At 41.2% G+C, this 20,704-nt stretch overlaps 1 protein-coding gene across 9 annotated transcripts in view; it reads right to left on the bottom strand.

Moving 5' to 3' along the window:
* The window catches only part of CACNB2 (calcium voltage-gated channel auxiliary subunit beta 2), a 411,167-nt gene that overhangs the window by 59,826 nt on the left and 330,637 nt on the right, over positions 1-20,704 (bottom strand). The window lies entirely within an intron of this gene.

Genomic DNA, 20,704 nt, shown 5'->3' with positions numbered 1-20,704 from the left:
GCTCGCACGCCCTGTAGTCTGTGATCTGTAAAAAGACAAGCTACAACAATGAGAAGCCCAGGCACCACAACTAGAGGGTAGCTCCCGCGTGCCCCACTAGAGAAAAACCTGCGTGCAGCAGTGAAGACCAGCACAGCCATAAAGATAAAACTCCGCTTTCAATAAAAGTGTACTGGCTTCATTTCCCCCGTGGAGCTGTCTCTCCCGAGAACGGCATCTTCAAAAGGCAGTGCAGCTCCTCCAGGTCACTGGTGAAGACACCAATATGGCGAAAAAGTGCTGCACTTTATTCTGGGTTATAAAATAGCTGTCTCCCGGCCTGGGAAGAAAGGTGAAGTTGCTTTCAATTAAGCCAGCCTCTTAAGAAGAACAGAACTGTCTATATTCAATTTTACTATTGATTAGTCTTACCAAGCAGGAGAACTGTAGTTCTTAAGTTATTTAGAATCTCATGGTATAAATTCAGGAGCAAGCAAGTTTTATTTTAGGCGTGTTGTACAGAAAAAAAAAAAGGAAGAAGAAAAAAACTAAAATGCCTAAATTTGTTTTCTCTTCAGTTGTTATGGACTCGTGTTTGCTTAGAGATGGTCATAAGGGTGTGGCCCTAATCCGATGGGACTGCTATCCTTAGAGGAGAAAGAGGAGACCCCAGAGGCTCAGAGGAAAGGCCATGTGAAGACACAGGGAGAAGGAGGCCGCCTACAAGCCAAAGAGAGAGGCCTCACCAGAAACAGTCTGTGATCAGAACTCTGAGAATACCCATTTCTGCTGCTGAAGCCATGCAGACGATGCCATTTTGTTATGGGAGCCCAAGAAGACTAAACAGCTGCCTTAAGCAAATCAATATGGAGGGGGGGTCTATATTGTTAATGAAAAACACAAGTTTAATCTACATTATTTTGATATCAAAGTCATTTGCAACCAAAGATTACTTCATTATCCAAAATTCCTATATACTTTTCAGAGAAAACTAGGAAAATGTCAAGTCAATCGAAATTCACTCCTTGGGACTTCCGTGGTGGTCCAGTGAAGAATCTCTCCCTTGCAATACAGGGTACGTGGGTTCAATCCCTGGTCGGGGAAAGAAGATCCCACATGCCATGGAGCCACTAAGCCCGTGCACCACAACTACTGAGTCTGTGTGTCACAACCTAAGCGTCTGTGCACTGCAAGGAAGGATCCTGCAGGATGCCACGAAGATTCCAGGTGCTGCCACTAAGACCCAGACCAGCCAAACAGATAAATTCTAAAAAAAAAAATTCACTCCTTTTTTCCTAACACATCTTAGCATCTATCTCGTTTAAAATCCAACACTGCAAACTTCACAAGGCAGGATGCTACAGGATACGGGGTTCCTTCCTTAAGCCCATCGAGATCCTAGCCAGGAAACTTGTGTCTACAGCAGACCCAGCAGCTTCAGCTAAGGTAGCTGGTAAGAGGCTGGGTTCAAACATACCTGCTCACTCTCTTTAGCTCTTGGTTGGCTACATTTTTGGTACAGCTGCTACCTCCAACTCCCGAATAACAACCTGACATTTCCATTCATTCTCTTTGCTTACCTGTTAAAATTTCACCCATGTGGCTGTCCCATTTTTTAGTTGGTTTTCCCTAAGTCATACTATTTCTATTTTTCTGGAAGAGTAAAAACTTAAAAAACAAAAAGTGTGGCGGTGGAAGACCATCTCGACAGGGACCAGGCACAATGCTCTATGAAACACCTCAGTCCACGATGGGCAGCTCAGAATCATCCAGAATCTCTAACTCCAAGTGTTTTTTTTTTTTTTTTAACGTGTCGCCACCCTGGTTCTCCTTACTATTTTTATTCTAAGACAAGGAAAGGACTGAAAGAATTAAGAGGAATCAACAGGGGTATCCCTTCCAAACTACTGCTTTGCATTTAAAACTGTTATAAAAATGTCTATTCTGTACTGATTTAGAAAATTATACACTACAAAGAACACCCCAGGGAGCATTCTAAACAAGTGCAAGGGAAGCCTTTACAAAGTACAGGCTGACAAATAGGGAGAGACACATGATATTTTGTTTTAATTCTGTGATCTTCACTTTCTTCTTCCCTGCAACAGCTGTGATTTCAGTTAAGGCCACACAGTTCTAGGGATCCAAACTTAGGCAAGTCTGATGTGTACTGACTTTGTTATTGTTTATTTCACACTGAGTGTTCTGTTTTTCTTCAATAGGAAAAAAAAAAAAGAAAACAACCTTCAAAAAACCAGAGCAGAGTATCTCCAGGACCAAAACCAAATGTTTTGGCAGGGAATGAATCAGTGCAGAGAGCTGTGGGTGGCAAGTTCTGAACATGAGACCGTGTCTGGTCACTCTCTGGACACTTTAAAAATGTATGTTGCTACACATACTTATTGGTGTAAGATTTTCCCAAGCTTTGTGACTAACTAGCGCTGTGCTGGAGAGGGTAGAACAGCATCCTGAAGGGATCCAAACTGAAAGAAGGCAGAAATCAGCTTAAAGGATGAATATTCTTCTAATCATGACAAATGCTGAATATTAACTGGGTTGTATTTTTAGATGCAAAGTTATCATTTGAACACCTACCATTAAACTCTGACAATATCTATGTTACAGGATAAACTGAGGCATATAAAAATTTCCAAGGTTTTAAAATTATTTATTTATTTTTGCCTCGCTGTGTACCAGGTGGGATCTTAGTTTTGCCAATCAGGAATTGAATCCGCATCCCCTGCAGTGGAAATGCAGAGTCTTAACCACCAGATCACCAGGGAAATTCCTCAAGGCTTTATTCGAGCAAACATCGAAACAAATCAGGTAGCACCAAACCAAAAGTGTTGAGGGGCATTCCAACCAACAGGAGCTAGGCGTTCATAGAGAAAATACAGTAGCAAAGCAAGAAAATCATGTGATTGGCTACAGCTTTAGTGGTTGTCTTGTTTGGGAAAACCCAGTTGGCTGTTTGTGATTGATTGTACTTAAATTTTATTTTCTGGCTGAGCATGCACTTAGAAGTACAAGGGGCTTGTGTGCTTACTGAGGTTATCAAGTCATTAGAGACACCCGCCTAATGGCCTCCTGGTTTAATTACTTTAACACTTGTAGTTACTCTAAAGATTGTTGGTAAAGGCAGCTCAAAGGTCTGCTCAAGACATCTTCAGTCAAGTTGGGGATATATACAACTTCTCCATGAATTTGTGAGTCAAGGTTTCAGAGAAAGCAGATGGTTACTGAGTACAAATAATGTATTAACTGTGACTTACTTGAGCATATCCGTGGCAATAGAAAGATATGGCTTAGCTTGGTAAACAGACTTATTTTCTCAAATATTATTAGACCACAATAACTAAGAAATGCTTAATTCATTGTGTACTTACTACATAGAAACAACCGAGTTTAAAAGCCTTTTTAATCTCCATAAAAATCTTATACTCGTGAGTCTAATCAGTAAGAATCAGGATTCAAATCAAGGTATTTGGGGGCTACAAAAGCACATGTTCTTATAGACACTGTATTGTTATCAAGACAGACTACAGCCTCTTCTGTAACACTTTCATTTTCAGTTATTTGTACTCATTCTTAAATTTTCCCACAATTCCTATTACATGTCATAATATCCCATGACAATACTGTACAGCTGACTTAATAACTTCTCATAAAGTTTCACTTATTCATATTTGCACTAACTTTTTAAATAATTTAAATTCAGTGTTCCTTCATAATAGCTTTTATAACTTGTTTATAGTTTTTCATTGAAATTCTTATCCCCCACCAAATATACCCAACTGAATTGTCCCTTTAAAAAATTTTACTGCAAAACAGTGAATCAGAGAAAGAAAAGGTCATCTATAATTCAATCGCTTAACATTTTAGAGATGATACACAAGCTTTTTAGAAAACAGAAATACTAGTACGTCTCCGTAGTCCCTTTGATTCGGGCACTATTCCCATTCAGGAACGCTCCACCCTCATGACCTCATCACCTCCCAAAGGCCTGCCTCTTAATAACTTCACTCAGCGGGGCTAGGATTTCAACATATGAATTTGGGGTCAGAGGACAAAACAGTCTATTGCACACATCTAAAGTACTGGGCTTCCTTTGTGGCTCAGCTGGTAAAGAATCTGCTTGCAATGTGGGAGACCTGGGTTCGATCCCTGGCTTGGGAAGATCCCCTGGAGAAGGGAAAGGCTACCCACTCCAATATTCTGGCCTGGAGAATTCCATGGACTGTATAGTCCATGGGGTCACAAGGAGTCAGACACAACTGAGCAACTTTCATATGATGACATGAAAGTATTCCATCCTGGGAGGAGAGTTTGGGGAGAATGAATATAAATATGGCTGGGTCCCTTTGCTGTCCACCTAAAACTATCACAACATTGCTAATCAGCTATACTCCAATATAAAATAAAAAGTTAAAAAAAAATTTAAAAATAAACAAGTAAAAAAATATTCTATCCTTAATCATTTCCTTACATACATTTTTTAGATCAAAGGGCATTTATATCTGCAAAGATTTGATACATATTAACAAGTTTTCCTCCAGAACGATGTGCTAATTCTCTTGTCCACAAATGGTATAAGATCACTCACTGTCTCTTAACCCTGACTATAGATCCTAAGCTCTAGGAATCTAGATGATAGTGCTCCATTACTTCAGCTGTGTGTGACTCTTTGTGACCCCAAGGACTGTAGCCCACCAGACTCCTCTGTCCATGGAATTTCCCAGGCAAGAATTCCACAGACTGTATAATCCATGGAGTCGCAAACAGTCAGCTACTTACATTTGGTAGAATTAGCTCACTAATCGAATCATTTCCTCTTTAATTGATTGTGTAGTTATTGAGTTCTTCTGAATTCAGTATGTCCTCTTTATGGGAGCTCGAGAAAGAGAAAGTGTTTGCTCTATGAAGCTGATACCCTAGCAGGAGAGCAATAGTGAAGCAATAATAGTATTCATGGCACTTGTGATATGTTCTAGAAAGGAGTTGCATTATATGTGATGGTACATACTGTAGTCAGTGTTTAAACAGAAGGACTTATTCTAGAGAGTCCAGGAGAATCAGCCTTTCAGTAATCAGATTGGTAACAAAAAGAGAAAAAAAAATCTCATACCTCTAATACTTAAAATACAAATTAAAGGGAACCTCACTGGTGGTCCTAATACTTCAAGTTCCAAGGCATGGGGTGTGGGTTCAATCCCTGGTTGGGAAGCTAAGATCCCCAGTTGGGAAGCTAGGAGCTTGTCAAATAAACCAGAACATAAAACAGAAACAATACTGCAACAAATTCAATAAAGACTTTAAAAATGGTCCACATCAAAAAATCTTTAAAAAATGCAAATTAAAAAATGAACTGTGATCGTCAAATAACTGGAGTGATTTTTTTCCCTAACAAAGCACATACAAACTTATGCAAGTTAGTTGTGACACCTTCAAGAAGGTATTCTTGGAAAATAAAATGCATGTTTATTCCAGGGTTTCTTCCACTGTTTGAAATTATTTAAAATTTAATTTTTGAAAGCATCAACAAAGTCAAATGTGTACTATTCTGAATGCTCTAAATATTGATAAGTCATTTTCCTCTGAGGACAAGTTAGTTTATCTGGAATAGCCCAGAGTCATTCAAAGCCAAGTTTAATGAATCATGATCAACCTGGGAGATAAACTTTTAAAATTAAAAACATTGTTCGACTCTAGAAGTGATGAGCTGTCTTCTTCACATATTTCCAGTGTTGCCTTGAAAGACAGTCCTAAATAATTTGTCAATGCCTGTTGAGAGAGTCAGTCCCTACCATGGGTCCCTGAAGTTTTCTTAATTATTTAGGGTTCTCAAAAGTTGTCTTCTTGGAATTTTTATTAAGAATTTCAGGTATGCGTATAGAAATTTCTCACACAGGGCATCACAGACTCTGTGGTTCTTTGTGTTTACTCCTGGCAGAAAAAAAAATCAGGTAAAGGGTTTCAGGAATAGATAAATATATAGAGAGATCTCCAGCTATATCTATACCATTATCTATCCATCCAACAAAATTAAATCTTTTTACTTTCAAAAAGAAATGCTAAAAATTAAAACATTTTAAGCATCCAAGTAGCCCTAGATTTATAGGATTTTTTTCCCCTTCCCACGTGTAATAGAAGAATTTGGAAGAAATGAATTACAATGTACATACTTTCTCCTGTGTATCTTAGTCATTTTATTAAAATTCAGGTGTGCTGGGTTTCACATAATTGTTCAGGCTATGAGTAATTTGCAGTGTACCCATGGAGGGAGCAGATTCCCCATCTTCAATCCCATACCTCTAATATTTAAAATACAGGCTAAAAAATGAACTGTGATCCTCAAATGATCTGAGTACTTTTTTTTTCTCTAATCAAGTATATATAAACTTATCCAAGTTAGTTGTGACACCTTCGAGAAGGTATTCTTGGAAACAAAGTATATTTATTCCAGGGTTCCTTTCACGTGTGAAATTATATAAATTCAATTTTTGAAAGTGTTAACAAAATAAAAACATACAGCATGTTGTACCTTAAATATTGATAATTCATTTTCCTTTGAGGACAAGTTAGTTTATCTAGAATAGCCGAGTCATTCAAAGCCAAGAGAATTTGAAGAGAGTTTTCTTTTCTAAGTACCTCCTTAAATGAAAATTCCAGCTTTATCAACAATAGCTACGGATAGTCCTGTGTGTGAAAGTCACTCAGTCATGTCTGACTCTTTGCAACCCTATGGACTATACAGTCCATGGAATTCTCCAGGCCAGAATATTGGAGTGGGTAGCCTTTCCCTTCTCCAGGGGATCTTCCCAATCCAGGGACTGAACCCAGGTCTCCCGCATTGCAGGTGGATTCTTTACCAGCTGAGCCACACGGATAGTCCTAGAGAGAACTTTCAATCTAGATCTTTTTATAGACAACAGAAGAATTAAGAAAAATGGAACCACCATTATGGAATGAAAACTATGCCCAACATATCTTGTTGCAACAGAAGGATGATTATATGTAAGAAAATTACAAATCACTCCAAAATTGTTGTGGATGGTGACTGTAGCCACAAAATTAAAAGACGTTTCCACCTTGGAAGAAAAGTTAGAGAACATATTAAAAAGCAAAGCCATCAGTTTGCTGACATGGGTCCATATAGTTAAAGCTATGGTTTTTCCAGTAGTCATGTATGGATGTGAGAGCTGGACCATAAAGAAGGCTTAGCACTGAAGAATTGATACTTTTGAATTGAGGTGCTGGAAAAGACTCTGGAGAGCCCCTTGGACTGCCAGGAGATCAAATCCATCAATCCTAAAGGAAATCAGCCATATTCATTGGAAGGACTGATGCTGAAGCTTCAATACTTTGGCCACCTGGTACAAAGAGCTGACTCACTAGATAAAGCCCGAATGCTGGGAAAGACTGAGGGCAGGAGGAGAAGGGGACAACAGAGGATGAGACGGTTGGATGGCATCACTGACTCAAGGGACATGAGTTCAAGCAAATTCTGGGAAGATAGTGAAGGACAGGGAAGACTGGCGTGTGTTGTCCATGGAGTTGCAAAGAGTCAGACACAACTGAGCAACTGAACAACAACAAATTATAAATGGTGCATTTCAGGGTTTTATATTAATGCCACTTATTCTTTCTATGGGTGAGTGGCTCAGAAATCTGCTATACAATATAACATAACACCTCCTTTTCTCACAAGTCTAGGCTAAACTGATATATCTCTGCCCAGGATGGCAGCTTCTGTTTGTCTCTAAGGCCCCTTAATACAATAGGAGCCTGTCTGCAATTGTCTGAAGTTTGCTATAAATATACACTTAAGAAAGTTTATCCAAAAATTTGTTTTTTTTCTAAGGTTCTCTCTTAAAATACAATACAACACTACGCCGATTATTCAGAAACCAGAGAACGTTTTTCTTTTCTACTGTGTGGTCCTTATTGCTTCTTTTTCTCTGTGCTCTTTCCATATTGAGGTCTGCCTCAAGCTTAAAAATAGCCTGGTTTGTCATGTTGATGTTTTGGTAGAAACCAACACAATACTGTAAAACAACTATTAAAAATAATGAATTTTAAAAATAACCTGGTTTGTATCCACATTCTGTCCTTGGTGAAAGAGGACCTTCCCAAGTGGGTCACGCATGGACTAACATGGAGGCCGCCAACACTGGGCTCCCTCCTAACAGCCTCCCCTTATAAGAGCATAAAGAAAATCTACTACTCATGAATTTCATGATCTAAATAAAGTGGCTGTGCTAATGGGCTACCTATTTTTCACTGTATACATTTCAAATATCTTAATGGACACATTAAAATACATCCAACAATCTCACTCATGGGCATGCATCCAGAGAAGACAGTAATTTGAAAAGATTCATGCAACCCTACCTTCATAACAGCACTATTTACATCAGCCAAGACATGGAAGCACCAAAACGTCCATTGACAGATGTGTAAAGAAGATGTGGTGTGTGTGTGTGTGTGTGTGTGTGTGTGTAAAACAGAATATCATTCAACCAGTAAAAAGAATGAAATAATGCCATTTGTGGCAACATGGATGAACCTAGAGATTATCACACTAAGTGACATAAGTCAGAGACAAATACCATATGATATCACTTATATGTGGAGTCTAAAAAAAATGATATAAATGAACTTATTTACAAAACAGGAACAGACTCACAGACTTTGAAAACAAATTTATGGTTACCAAAGGGGAAAGGTTGCGGGGAGGGATAAATTAGGAGTTTGGGATTATCATATATCCAGCTCAGTTCAGTTCAGCCTCTCAGTTGTGTCTGACTCTTCGCGACCCCATGAATTGCAGCACGCCAGGCCTCCCTATCCATCACCAACTCCTGGAGTTCACTCAGACTCACGTCCATCGAGTCGGTGATGCCATCCAGCCATCTCATTCTCTGTCGTCCCTTCTCCTCCCGCCCCCAGTCCCTCCCAGCATCAGAGTCTTTTCCAATGAGTCAACTCTTTGCATGAGGTGGCCAAAGTACTGGAGTTTCAGCTTCAGTATTATTCCCTCCAGAGAAATCCCAGGGCTGATCTCCTTCAGAATGGACTGGTTGGATCTCCTTGCAGTCCAAGGGACTCTCAAGAGTCTTCTCCAACATCACAATTCAAGAACATCAATTCTTCGGCACTCAGCGTTCTTCACAGTCCAACTCTCACATCCATACATGACCACTGGAGAAACCATATCCTCGACTAGATGGACCTTTGTTGGCAAAGTAATGTCTCTGCTTTTAATAAATATACACTTTGGAAAATTTATGCAAAAAGTTGTGTTTTTTTGCATAAAAAACAGCCATCAACTTTTCTAAACCTAACCCCCACATCTTAATCAGTAAACTGATTCAGTTAGAAAGGTCCAACACCACAGTTCAAAAACATCAATTCTTCAGCACTCAGCTTTCTTTATAGTCCAACTCTCACATCCACACATGACTACTGGAAAAACCATAGCCTTGACTAGACGGACCTTTCTAACTGAATCAGTTTACTGATTAAGACATGGGGGTTAGGTTTAGAAAAGTTGATGGCTGTTTTTTATGCAAAAAACTTTTTGCATACATTTGCCAAAGTGAATATTTACTGTGAACTTCAGACAATTGCAGACAGGCTGCTACTGTATTAAGGGGCCTTACAGACAAACAGAAGTTGTCATCCTGGGCAGATATGTATCAGCTAAGCCTAGACTTGTAACCAACACTTGAAACTAACACAACATTGTAAACTAACTATACTCCAATATAAAATAAAAAGTAAATTGAAACAAAAAATATCTTCAACAAGTTCTAGAGAACATTAGAATTGGAAACCATCTGAAAAGGAATATTGAGATCACAAAATTCCTAAGAATACTGAGCTATGGTTCATTACAGGTCAGGGCTCTTCCCAGTGATTCTGTGGGAATGAAGACATAGTCATTATATTACAGGGAAAGCCTGGACAGTCCATCCTTGGCCATGAACGGTCTGTGTGACCCAGTGCCCATCAACTTTTCTAAACCTAACCCCCACATCTTAAAACAGCAAGACTGGCTTATCTGGGAGCTGGGAGGCAGGGTCAGGGGAAATACCAGTGAAGTGCTTCTTGAGCCAAAAATCAGTAATTACTGGTTTAATTAATCAACAAGCACCTACTGTATACCACAGGGAACTCTACTCAATACTCTGTAATAACCTATATGGGGAAAGAATCTGACAAAGAGTCGATATATGTGTATGGATAACTGAATTACTTTGCTATTCACCTGAAACTAACATTGTAAATCAACTAAACTCCAACATAAAATAAACACATAAAAATCACACCCCTACTCCTAGAATGAGGTTCAGGGCTGAGCAGGTGCCACAACACTGAGCAGGCATAGGTTACCAAAGCAACAGTGAGTCTGATCTTTCAAAGCGCAAACTGGAGGTTTCCCTGTTGCTTCACAGCTACAAGCTCATCCCTGCACCGCCCCCCTACCCCCAACCAGGCCTCCTCTCTCGGGAAAGCGGGACAGTCCCTGAGTAACAGGGCACGAAGGGGGTGAGCTGGCATCTTCACTTTCGTACAGCTTGATCACGCCGCCTCAGTTCATGAACCTGACTAAGCCCCTGGCCTGGTTCCAGGAACCTATGACAGAACAGAGTCCCCAGTTCCTGGATGTCACCCTGCCTCTCTATCCCTCGCGCTCTTGTATGTGAGGTAACAGATTTGTGGGTGCCTCTGAATTCTAACACGAGCTGATCCTTCAAGCTGTGGGCAGGTCTAGACTCACAAGGTTCCCCTCCCTCACTGTGAGAGCCCATTCCTTTCCCTAAAGTCTCATTATATATTTTCCAGAGGCCGTTTTTCTAGGTGAGAAATTTCAGTGAAATATGCTGAAACATAACATTTCATCATCTTGACGTTGAGAGCTAAAACAGCCTTTCATGAGCCTCATTTCCATGCCTCTCATTTTCAAAATGAAAAAGATGAAGCCCAGCAACTTGGGGTCTCATTCAAGGTCATGGACAGTCGCGTGGCAGGAAGCAGCATCTGAGGGTCCGAGCCCCTTGTCCAGTGACACCCTGGCTCAGGCTATGACACATTAAAAACACGGGAGAAACCTTAGAAGATGATTTTTAAGTTGCCATTGCTATTGTATGGTCAGCAAAAGACAAGTATTTTGAAGAAGCAGGAACAATTGAAAAGTCAATCTCCTTCCTCACTTTGGCTAATTAAAGCAGGCGGTATTAATTCTCCGTGTGGCTGTGTACCTGACAGCAAGAAGCACACATTGCTGGCACCACTTCCTAACACGCCTGTGCACCAGATGAGTATTGATGGATGGCTTCAGACACTATTAAGTCCAGAGTCTGTTCCTAGGAAAATGCTTTGCATGCGTCATTAAGGCTATTTTAAGGCTTGCTGTCTTGAGCTGAATGTAAACTAGCACTGGTGACTCTGAATTTAAATGTGATTTCATTGAGGGAAGAAACAGCATCATATTATTTTCAGGGTTTGGTCACAGCAATATCTTAAAAAAAAGAACTGGTAGCAAATCTGTAGACTTATGAGATTTTACATCTATAAATTCACTTTTTCCCAGAGATCTCAATTACAATTTTATTTGGGTGAATTGAACTGAAGTTTAATCTCTATTCTGTATGAATTACACAGTTGCAATATCTTAAGTCAAATTTTATATGCTGCTTTCACTTATGAGTGGTTTTCCCAGCTATGCATGTAACAAGCTTAATATTCAATCACTACATAATATTTAACAACATGGATGCATCATTAATATAACCACTTACTTAACCATTTTAGTTGTTTTCATTGTTCACTATTATAAACACTCCTGTAAGATGTACAAAGCATGCAACAAAGATTGCATAAAACATTATCCAGAAGACACCCCTTAATTAAGTCCTCTAAAATCCATACTCTGAACAGGAATGTTACACCTATAAATTCTTTAAACAACTCCAATATTGCCCTTATATTTAATACATTACTAACTTAAACTGAAATACTGCTATCCCCAGCATGCATTTATTTCCACTGCAGATGTATCAGACCATAGTATACCAAAGAGAATGGCCTGTTTGTGATACTTTTTTTAAAAAAAGGGTTCTGGGCCCCACCTGAAAAGTATTGCACTGAAATGCCAGCAGGTGGAGCCAAACCACAGATTTTTTTTTTTTTTTTTTAAATCACCATGATTGACACACATCTTCGATTAAGAATCACTGATCCTTAGAACACAATGCAAATTTTCCTTTATCTCATTAACAACTCCTCATACTCAGGAATGGGAATCTCCACTTGAAGAGAGTGTATTCTATGGCGGTGATGCTCAAATGTTGTTTTGCATCAGATTCAGTTGCTGGGGGTGGGGCTTAGTAATAACACAAATGGCCAGTCTGATCCAAATCTAAACTGCTACATTTTTATTTAGGACTTCCCTGGTTGTCTGGTGGTTAAGACTCAGTGCTTCCACTGCAGGAGGCACAGGTTCGTTCCCTGGCCAGGGAAGTTCTGCATGCTGTGTGGTATGGCCAAAAAACACCCCCCACCCCACGCATTTTTAACAAAGCTATACAGAATACTCAGAAATACAGAGTTGAAGAATTAAAACCTTCTGGAAGATTTTCTAAAAGGCCACATGGTTTCTAAAAATTGAGCTGAAAATAGTAAACCGAGAAGTTATTACGAAGATGTAACTGTGTCAGACACAATTTGAAACCAGACCTAATTGACACCAAAGCACTAAAGCTCTTATATCAACTCCCTACACCTTCCCACTGTTACCATGAGGTTAGGGAAGTGGCTGACAGCAAGGAAGCAAGCAGGGAGGGCAGGTGGAATGGAAGGATGGCTCAAGTGTCCCCAAAACTGAAATTCCCTATTCAGAAATGACTCTGATGGCCAATCATGGGGTTTAAGACGATAGAAAGGGAAATGAAGGAAGGCATGTTCCACCAAAGAAATTTAGGAACCTAGACTTCTAAAGTGCATCTGAAAAAGAATAGATATCTGTGTATGTATAACTGAATCACTTTGCTGTATATTTGAAATTAACACAACATTGTAAATCAACTATACTACAATATAAAATAAAAATTAAAAAATACAAAAGAAGTAAAAAGGAAAAAAGTATATCTGAGATCAAAGAGCTGATGGAGGGAACTCCCTGGCAGTCCAGCGGTTAAGACTCCATGCTTCCACTTCAGGGGGCATGGTTTGATCCCTGGTCAGGGAACCAAGATCCCTCATGCCAAATGGTGTTGCCAAAGGGGGAAAAAAAAAAACCTGATGTAGCTGATGGGTGTGAAGGAGCCACACAGAGACAAGACTGTAGCTAAACAGGGAGATTCTGGGTTTAACACATCTGCGGTGGGGGTGCAAATTTCTACTTTACAGAAAGCAGTGGTGGAGGTACTCCAAAGGCAGTTAAGCAGAAAGCAGATGTGTAGCACGTCATGATGCTGATGGCTGGGGCACAAGGTCTGCAGAGGAATTGCCATGCCTAAGACATCTTTCCAAGTTCCTCTTTTACCACACACATCTCTTCCCCCAGCCATTTCTTCTGTGCCTCCAGTGAATTACAGATTTCAAGATCCCTTCTGAGTCAGAATGTCAACAGCTTTTGGTGTGTAAATGAAGTATAATTACTTCTACTTCGCATATGAAGAAAATCAGAGGGCAGGCCTCAAATCGCATGACTCTATGTGGCAAAGACTGGAGTCTAACCCATAATTCCAACTGCACTGCACCATAATTTCTGCTAACTAGTGCTCCAGAGGAAGTGGAAAATCCAGAGGCTTAAACTAAGGACAGTTTAATAAAGACTGGAGGTACCCAGAAAATAACTTCCTCTCCTAAAGCAAACAGAATTCCTATTCTAGGGCTACTTAATTTTCTTTATTTTTGATGACTACATGCTGATAGAGGTCTCTGGGTTATTTAAAAATGCAAGGGACTTCCTTGGTGGTCCAGTGGCTGAGACTCCATACTCCTAATGCAGAGGACCTGGGTTCAATCCCTGGTCAAGGATCTAGGTCCCAGGTGCTGCATGCCACAGTTAGAGCTCCCACACGCTGCAAGTAAACAAGATCCTGAGGATCATGTGCCACAACTAAGACCCGACACAGCCAAATAAATATTTTAAAAGATGCAATGTTGTAACCTCTCTTAAGGGATCAACTTGTGCCTAGAAAATTCATTCATTCCTCTATTCACTCATGCAGTGAACACTTTTCGGGGGGTGGGGTCGGGGGGGACACTCACAACATTCTAGGTACTATATGGGGCAGGAGGGATTCAAAGATAAACAGGACAAAACCTATTGTTTCCATGAGTCAGAACCTCCAAGGAGAGACAGACATCACAACAACTGCACTGCACCCCAGGTACTTCAGCAGAGGAAAAGAGAAAGAACAGAAGTGTTAGGGTTGCCAAGGAGGGACTGATCAACTGCCTGGCGAGGCGTGTAGGCTGATAGAAAAGCTCCATTAGGTGAAGCCACCTGAATGGGGTGAGAAGTCAAATAAGCACACCTTCAGGTTCCTGGTTGCTGCTGCTGGATGGAATAAATGATTCCCCAACCACTCTTACGAAGCTCACCAGATTCTCCCCTGAGAAACCCTGTAGCATTTACTATGTATGTCACTTCATAAGGAGTTGACACTGACCTTTTCATAATGCTCTGTATCTTCTATGCAGGTCTTATCTTACACACCAAACGGTAAAGTTGTAGAGGTAGAAACCACCTCTTATATCATTGTGTTTCCAATGCCTGCCATAGGCTGGGCACTCAGTGAATATTTCTTGACCTCAAGGTTAGATTTTATGCTTCCAGAGAACACAGATGGTCTTCAAGGGGATCTTCCTGACATAGGTGTTGAACCCAGGTCTCCCGCATTGCAGGCAGATTCTTTACCCTCTGAGGCACCAGGGAAGTCTAAATTATCTAACGCTGAAGTTTAAATACGAGGGCTGACCGTCATCGGTAAAGATTTGATGTCTGTGACACAAGGAGACGGCAATGTGAATTTGTCATTTCAATAGAATGGCTTTAGGATGGCTCATCTGGGACTCTCAAAAAAATGATAATGACTTTTTCTACCATCTCACTTAAAACATTAACATTTGCAACAACATGAATGGGCCTTAAAGGCATTATGCGAAATGAAATAAGTCAGAGAGAAAAAGATAAATACTGTTTATTACTGCTATTACTTATATGTGGAATCTAAACAAAGAACTGCCTCCCAAAAACAAACTCATAGAAAACAGATTAGACTTGTGGTTATCAGAGGTGGGGGGTGGGGAAGGGGAACTGTAGGAAGGTGGTCAAAAGGTACAAACTTCTGCTTATAAAATAAATAACTGCAAGGGATGTAACGTACACCATGAGGACTATTGCTAACACTGCTGTATGATATACAGGTAAATTGTTAAGAGAGTAGATTCTAGGAGTTCTCTTCACAGAGAGAACAGTTTATTTTTCCCTTTCTTCTTTTCTTTTTATTGTTTCTGTATGAGAAAATGGACATTAGCTGAACTTATGTGGTAATGATTTCACAACATGTATCAATGAAATCATCATGCTATATGCCTTAAAAAGAAACATTAAGTCAGAATTATTTGGACATTACATGAATTTCACATTTTGTTTATATTTACTTAAGCCTGTGGTGCTTCCTTGGTCAGCCTTCCCTGGTGGCTCAGCAGTAAAGAATCCTCCTACCAACGCAGGGGATGTGAGTTTGATCCCTGGGTTCGGGAAGATCTCCTTGAAAAGGAAATGGCAGCCCACTCTAGTATTCTTGCCTGGGAAATCCCATGGACAGAGGAGCCTGCTGAGCTATATAGTCCATGGTGTCAAGAAGAGTCGGACATAGGGACTTAACAACAATAAAACCTGTGGTCCAGTTTATGAATGCGTGTTTCTAATAGTTGGTCTAGAAGTTGTCCTACCACCAGTGAACCAGACTTTTTAGATAAAGATTGTGCTGGGCTTAGTTGCTCAGTTATCTCAGACTCTTTGTGACCCCATGGACTGTAGCCCACCAGGCTCCTCTGTCCACAGGGATTTTCCAGGCAAGAATACTGGAGTGGGTTGCCATGTCCTCCACCAGGGGATCTTCCGAACCCAGGGATCAAACCCAGGTTTCCCCCATTGCAGGCAGATTCTTTACCAGATGAGCCACCAGGGAAACCCAGGGAAGACTGTCACATTAAAGAGGTCCATTAAAGTGAGAGTCTCTTATTCCTTCAACAATTGCTGACACCCATGATAGATGATTGGAGAAGGCAATGGCACCCCACTCCAGTACTTTTGCCTGGAAAATCCCACGGATGGAGGAGCCTGGTAGGCTGCAGTCCATGGGGTCACTAAGAGTCGGACACGACTGAGTGACTTCACTTTCACTTTTTACTTGCATGCATTGGAGAAGGAAATGGCAACCCACTCCAGTGTTCTTGCCTGGAGAATCCCAGGGACGGGGGAGCCATGATAGATGATCAAATTAAGTGGCTACAAAGAATCTGATTTTCTTCCTTCTGTCAAAATTTCAAGATAGAACCTGCCATGTGGGACTTTCATACAATTCAAAAATTAACAGCCATATTCATAAAAACAAGCCCATTGGGAGTACAGGTAAAATTGTTAGTCTCTCAGTCCTGTTTGATCTTTGCAACCCATGGACTGTAGCTCACCGGGCTCCTCTGTCCACAGAATTCTCCAGGCAAGAATACTGGAGTGGGTTGCCATGCCCTCCTCCAGGGGATCTTCCTGTCTCCTGCATTGCAGGCAGATTCTTTACCATCTGAGCCACCAGGAAAGCCCTTCTAGGTAAAAGAGATGAAAACAGACCCCACTTTTAGTGCCTAGATGTTACAATCACTCTGACGGCCAAGAGGTTTTGTGTGCTACTCTGAGATTCTTGGCTTTGTGCACCAAAACTGGAATGTCAGATAAGCCATCCCCCGGGACAGGAGGTGTAACTATATTTGTTTGTCAAGTGTCGTCACTCTCCTCCAAGGTCTAGATAATTGAAGATTGTTGAGTGCCAAAACGTTCAGCAGCAAAACCCTTATAAAGAAAGAGGACCTATGTGCTTATCTTTGTGAATAACAAGCCTGAAAAGGTACAGGGGACATGGTGTATGCATGTATCCTGGGGAGGAGACAGCCAGGGGTAAATGGAGGGGCCGGGCAGCTGGAAGGAGACGAGACATGCAGACTTAGATCTGAAGGAAGAAACAGAGGGGAGATACAAGGAGTCAACCAGAGACTCAGAAGCAGGACTGACATGGTTACTTTCTCATCTATACATTTTCCCCAGGGGATTTCATCCACTTCCATGGCTTCAGGTATAAACTGTAATGTTGATTCTTATATCTATATATTCAATCCTGAAAGCTTGGTTTTACTTGTCTATATCCAATTGCTTCAAGAATATCCATCAGCTTATCCACAGTTCAGCGGGTCCAAGAATCAAGTCATCGAGTCAAAACCTTCAGAACTTCCCCATTTTCTTTCTTAGACTGCTTCCTCTTAGTTCTCTCCTACTGGCTTACTGTAGTGTGACTGTCCTACCTGTTAAATATATATAAATATATACATGTAATATATTCCTGGGGATGACAGAGGATGAGATGGTTGGATGGCATCACCAACTCAATGGACATGAGTTTGAGCAAGCTTCGGGAGATGCTGGAGGACAGGGAAGCCTGGTGTGCTGCAGTTCATGGGGTTGCAAAGAGTTGGACACGACTGAGCAACTGAACACCAACAACTCCTCTCCTATTTCAGTGTCCCTGCTGAAATACAGATTTTGCCAATTTTCTCTAATTTTTCTTTTTTTAAAGATTTTCTAAAATCTTTTTAAAACAGACTATTGACCATGGACCATTTTTAAAGTCTTTATTGAATTTGTTATAATATTGCTTCTGTTAAAAAATTTTTTTTTCTCTTTTTGGCCCACAAGGCAAGTGGGATCTTAACTCCTCGACCAAGGATAGAACCTTTATCCCTTGCCTTAGAAGCCCAAGTCTTAACCACTGGACTACCAGTGGTTAAGTAAAGAATTTTTTAAAAAATAAAATAAAAAATAAAAAAGTAAAGAATTTTACTTCTTTAACAAGCTGGAAAGGAGCAAGAGTAGGACAGAACCCAGATGAGAGATGACAGTGGTTTGGATCTGTGTGGCAGTGGTAAAGCTGGGTACTTTTTGGAGGTGGAAATAAGAGGACTTATTGGTGGCTGAGACCATTCCCGAGATGGAGAACCTGAGAAAGGAATACATTGGGCCACAGTGGTAGGCAATCAAGTTGACTTAGACATCTGTGTGGACAGGTAAGTGGAAAAGCTCTCGAGAAAGTTGGAAATATCAACTGGAATTCAGAGTGGGGTGAAAAGAAACAGCCAAGTTCTGGGTGCTGTAGAATTCCAACTCTGGGAGGCTCAGAAGAGAGGTAGGAGCCCATGCTAACTCTCCCCCGACCCACCAAAAATACTGTCAAGGGATGGCCAAAAACACATGGTGTCACAGAAGCCCAGAGCAGACATTTCAGGTTGGAGGGTGATCAACCACGTGGAATGCTGCTGATAGCCTGAGAACGGTAGCACAAAGCTTATGACTTCTTTGACAAAACAGAGATTGTTGACTGGGCTTGGAGCCATTTGTTGGGGTTGCTGAGATTCTGAGGGGTAAAGTCTGGACCAGTGAGGGGTGGGAAGGGGAGAGGTTACGTGCAAATGATTCGTGCAGACTTTGAGAAAGTCTGCTGGGAAGCAGGGTGGAGATATGAACCTGTACCTGGAGGACAGGCAACCCAGGGTTTGGGGGCTTTTAGGATGGACTCCTTTTTCCTCCATACTATGTCATACGTGAATGGTCCAGTAGAGAGGAAAGAATGGATGCTGTAGGAAAGAGATGATGACTGGAGGCAGGAAATTCTTGGAAGGGGAGAAGTTAAACAAGAGGATTCCCACAGCAGGAGACATGCCTCTTCTATTCTCACATGAAGGGAGGAAGAAAACATGAATACAGATAAGACTGGTGGTGGTAGGATGATTGTGGCACCATCCGCAAACTTGTGTTTTCTCAGTGGGGTGTGCAGCAAGGGGTGATGAACTGAATCAGTGAAAAGTATTAAAAAAATAACTAAAAGTGAAGGAGGATAAAAAGACTGAGGAGAGAGGAAAGGAGGGAAAATTATCTTGGATTAAATGAAAATGAACTATCTTGCTTAAATGAATAAATAGCTTGTGGGGCCTCCCTGGTGGCTCAGTGGCAGAGAATCCTCCTGCCAATGCAGGAGACAAGGGTTTGATCCCCAGTCCAAGAGATCACACATTGCACGGAACAACTAAGCCTGTGTGCCGCAACTATTGAGCCTGCGCTCTAGAGCCTGGGAGCCACAACTACTGAGCCGGTGTGTTGCAACTGCTGAAGCCTGTGCTATACAATCGAAGCAAACATGATGAGAATCCTGTGCACTGCAGCTAGAGAGTGGCTCCTGACACCTGCGAAGCAACAAAGACTCAGCACTGCCAAAACAAACAAACCAACCGTCTCATTTGTTGTCTTACGGGCAGCAAAGAGAACTATTTCTACTTTCATATGTCCTCATAGTTTTCCACTGAGACTCTTCTGTCCCAGGATCCTTAGACATCCTGCAAGTTCTGGAAAAACTTGCCATTAAGAGGAGCTGGGAATCTCACACTACTGGTTTCTGCTCAAGAGAAATGGCCAAGATGGAGTATTAATTTCCCAGAACTGGATGAGTTCTGGACCATGAGGGTGGAGGGGTATTTCTGGAATAAGTAAACATCCCAGATGGAAAAAAGAAAAAAAAGAAACCTGAGCCTTAAGTCCAGGGCTCCAGGAAGATTTCAGTACTCTGAGACAGCTATGCCTACACTCCCTCCTGGGGTGACACTGGCTAGACTGAGGCCACTGGTTTTTCCCTACCCATACTATCTGAGGAGTTCCAGCCTTTGGTAGATGTATGTTGTTCAGCTGCCAAGTCGTGTCTGATTCTGTGACCCCATGGACGGCAGCATGCCAGGCTTCCTTGTCCCTCACCATCTCCTGAAGTTTCCCCAAGTTCATGTCTAATGAATTGGTGATGCCATCCAACCGGTTCATCCTCTGTCACCCTCTTCTCCTTCTGCCTTCAATATTTCCTAGCATCAGGGTCTTTTCCAATGAGTTGGCTGTTCGCATCAGGTGGCCAAAAGTATAATGGCCCCCAGATAAAGACCTTTATCAATATGCTGAAAACAAAGGACATACAGTCTGAAGATCTAAATTTATCTAAATAGAATCAAAGGGGAAAAACATGGACACTGAATTCAAAGGGAACTAGACAGGGGAAATGATCTCAAACAACAAGTAAAATTAAAAAGGAGTCAATCCAGGCAGGAGTATGTCCATAGACACAAAATCATTCTGGACAAAGGTCAGAAGACACGGCTGTACCATCACTACTGCCCCAAGGACTGCAGTTTGCAGAAATGAGGGTCACTGAAGAAGGGACACTAGGTTGAGAAATAACAACCACAGGGATCCCATCTCAGGAGAGGGTTTCAACACACGGTCCTCTGCCGAAAACAGAATTTTACTCCAAATGATAGCTCAACCTCCATACAACTCAACCCCACACAAGCGTACATCAGAACTCCCACAGGGAAACAAAAAGATGAATAATTTGAAATATTCCTA

The sequence above is a fragment of the Ovis aries genome, chromosome 13 (assembly GCF_016772045.2).
Source record: "Ovis aries strain OAR_USU_Benz2616 breed Rambouillet chromosome 13, ARS-UI_Ramb_v3.0, whole genome shotgun sequence".
NCBI lineage: Eukaryota > Metazoa > Chordata > Mammalia > Artiodactyla > Bovidae > Ovis > Ovis aries.
This window is presented reverse-complemented; position numbering and strand designations above follow the sequence as displayed.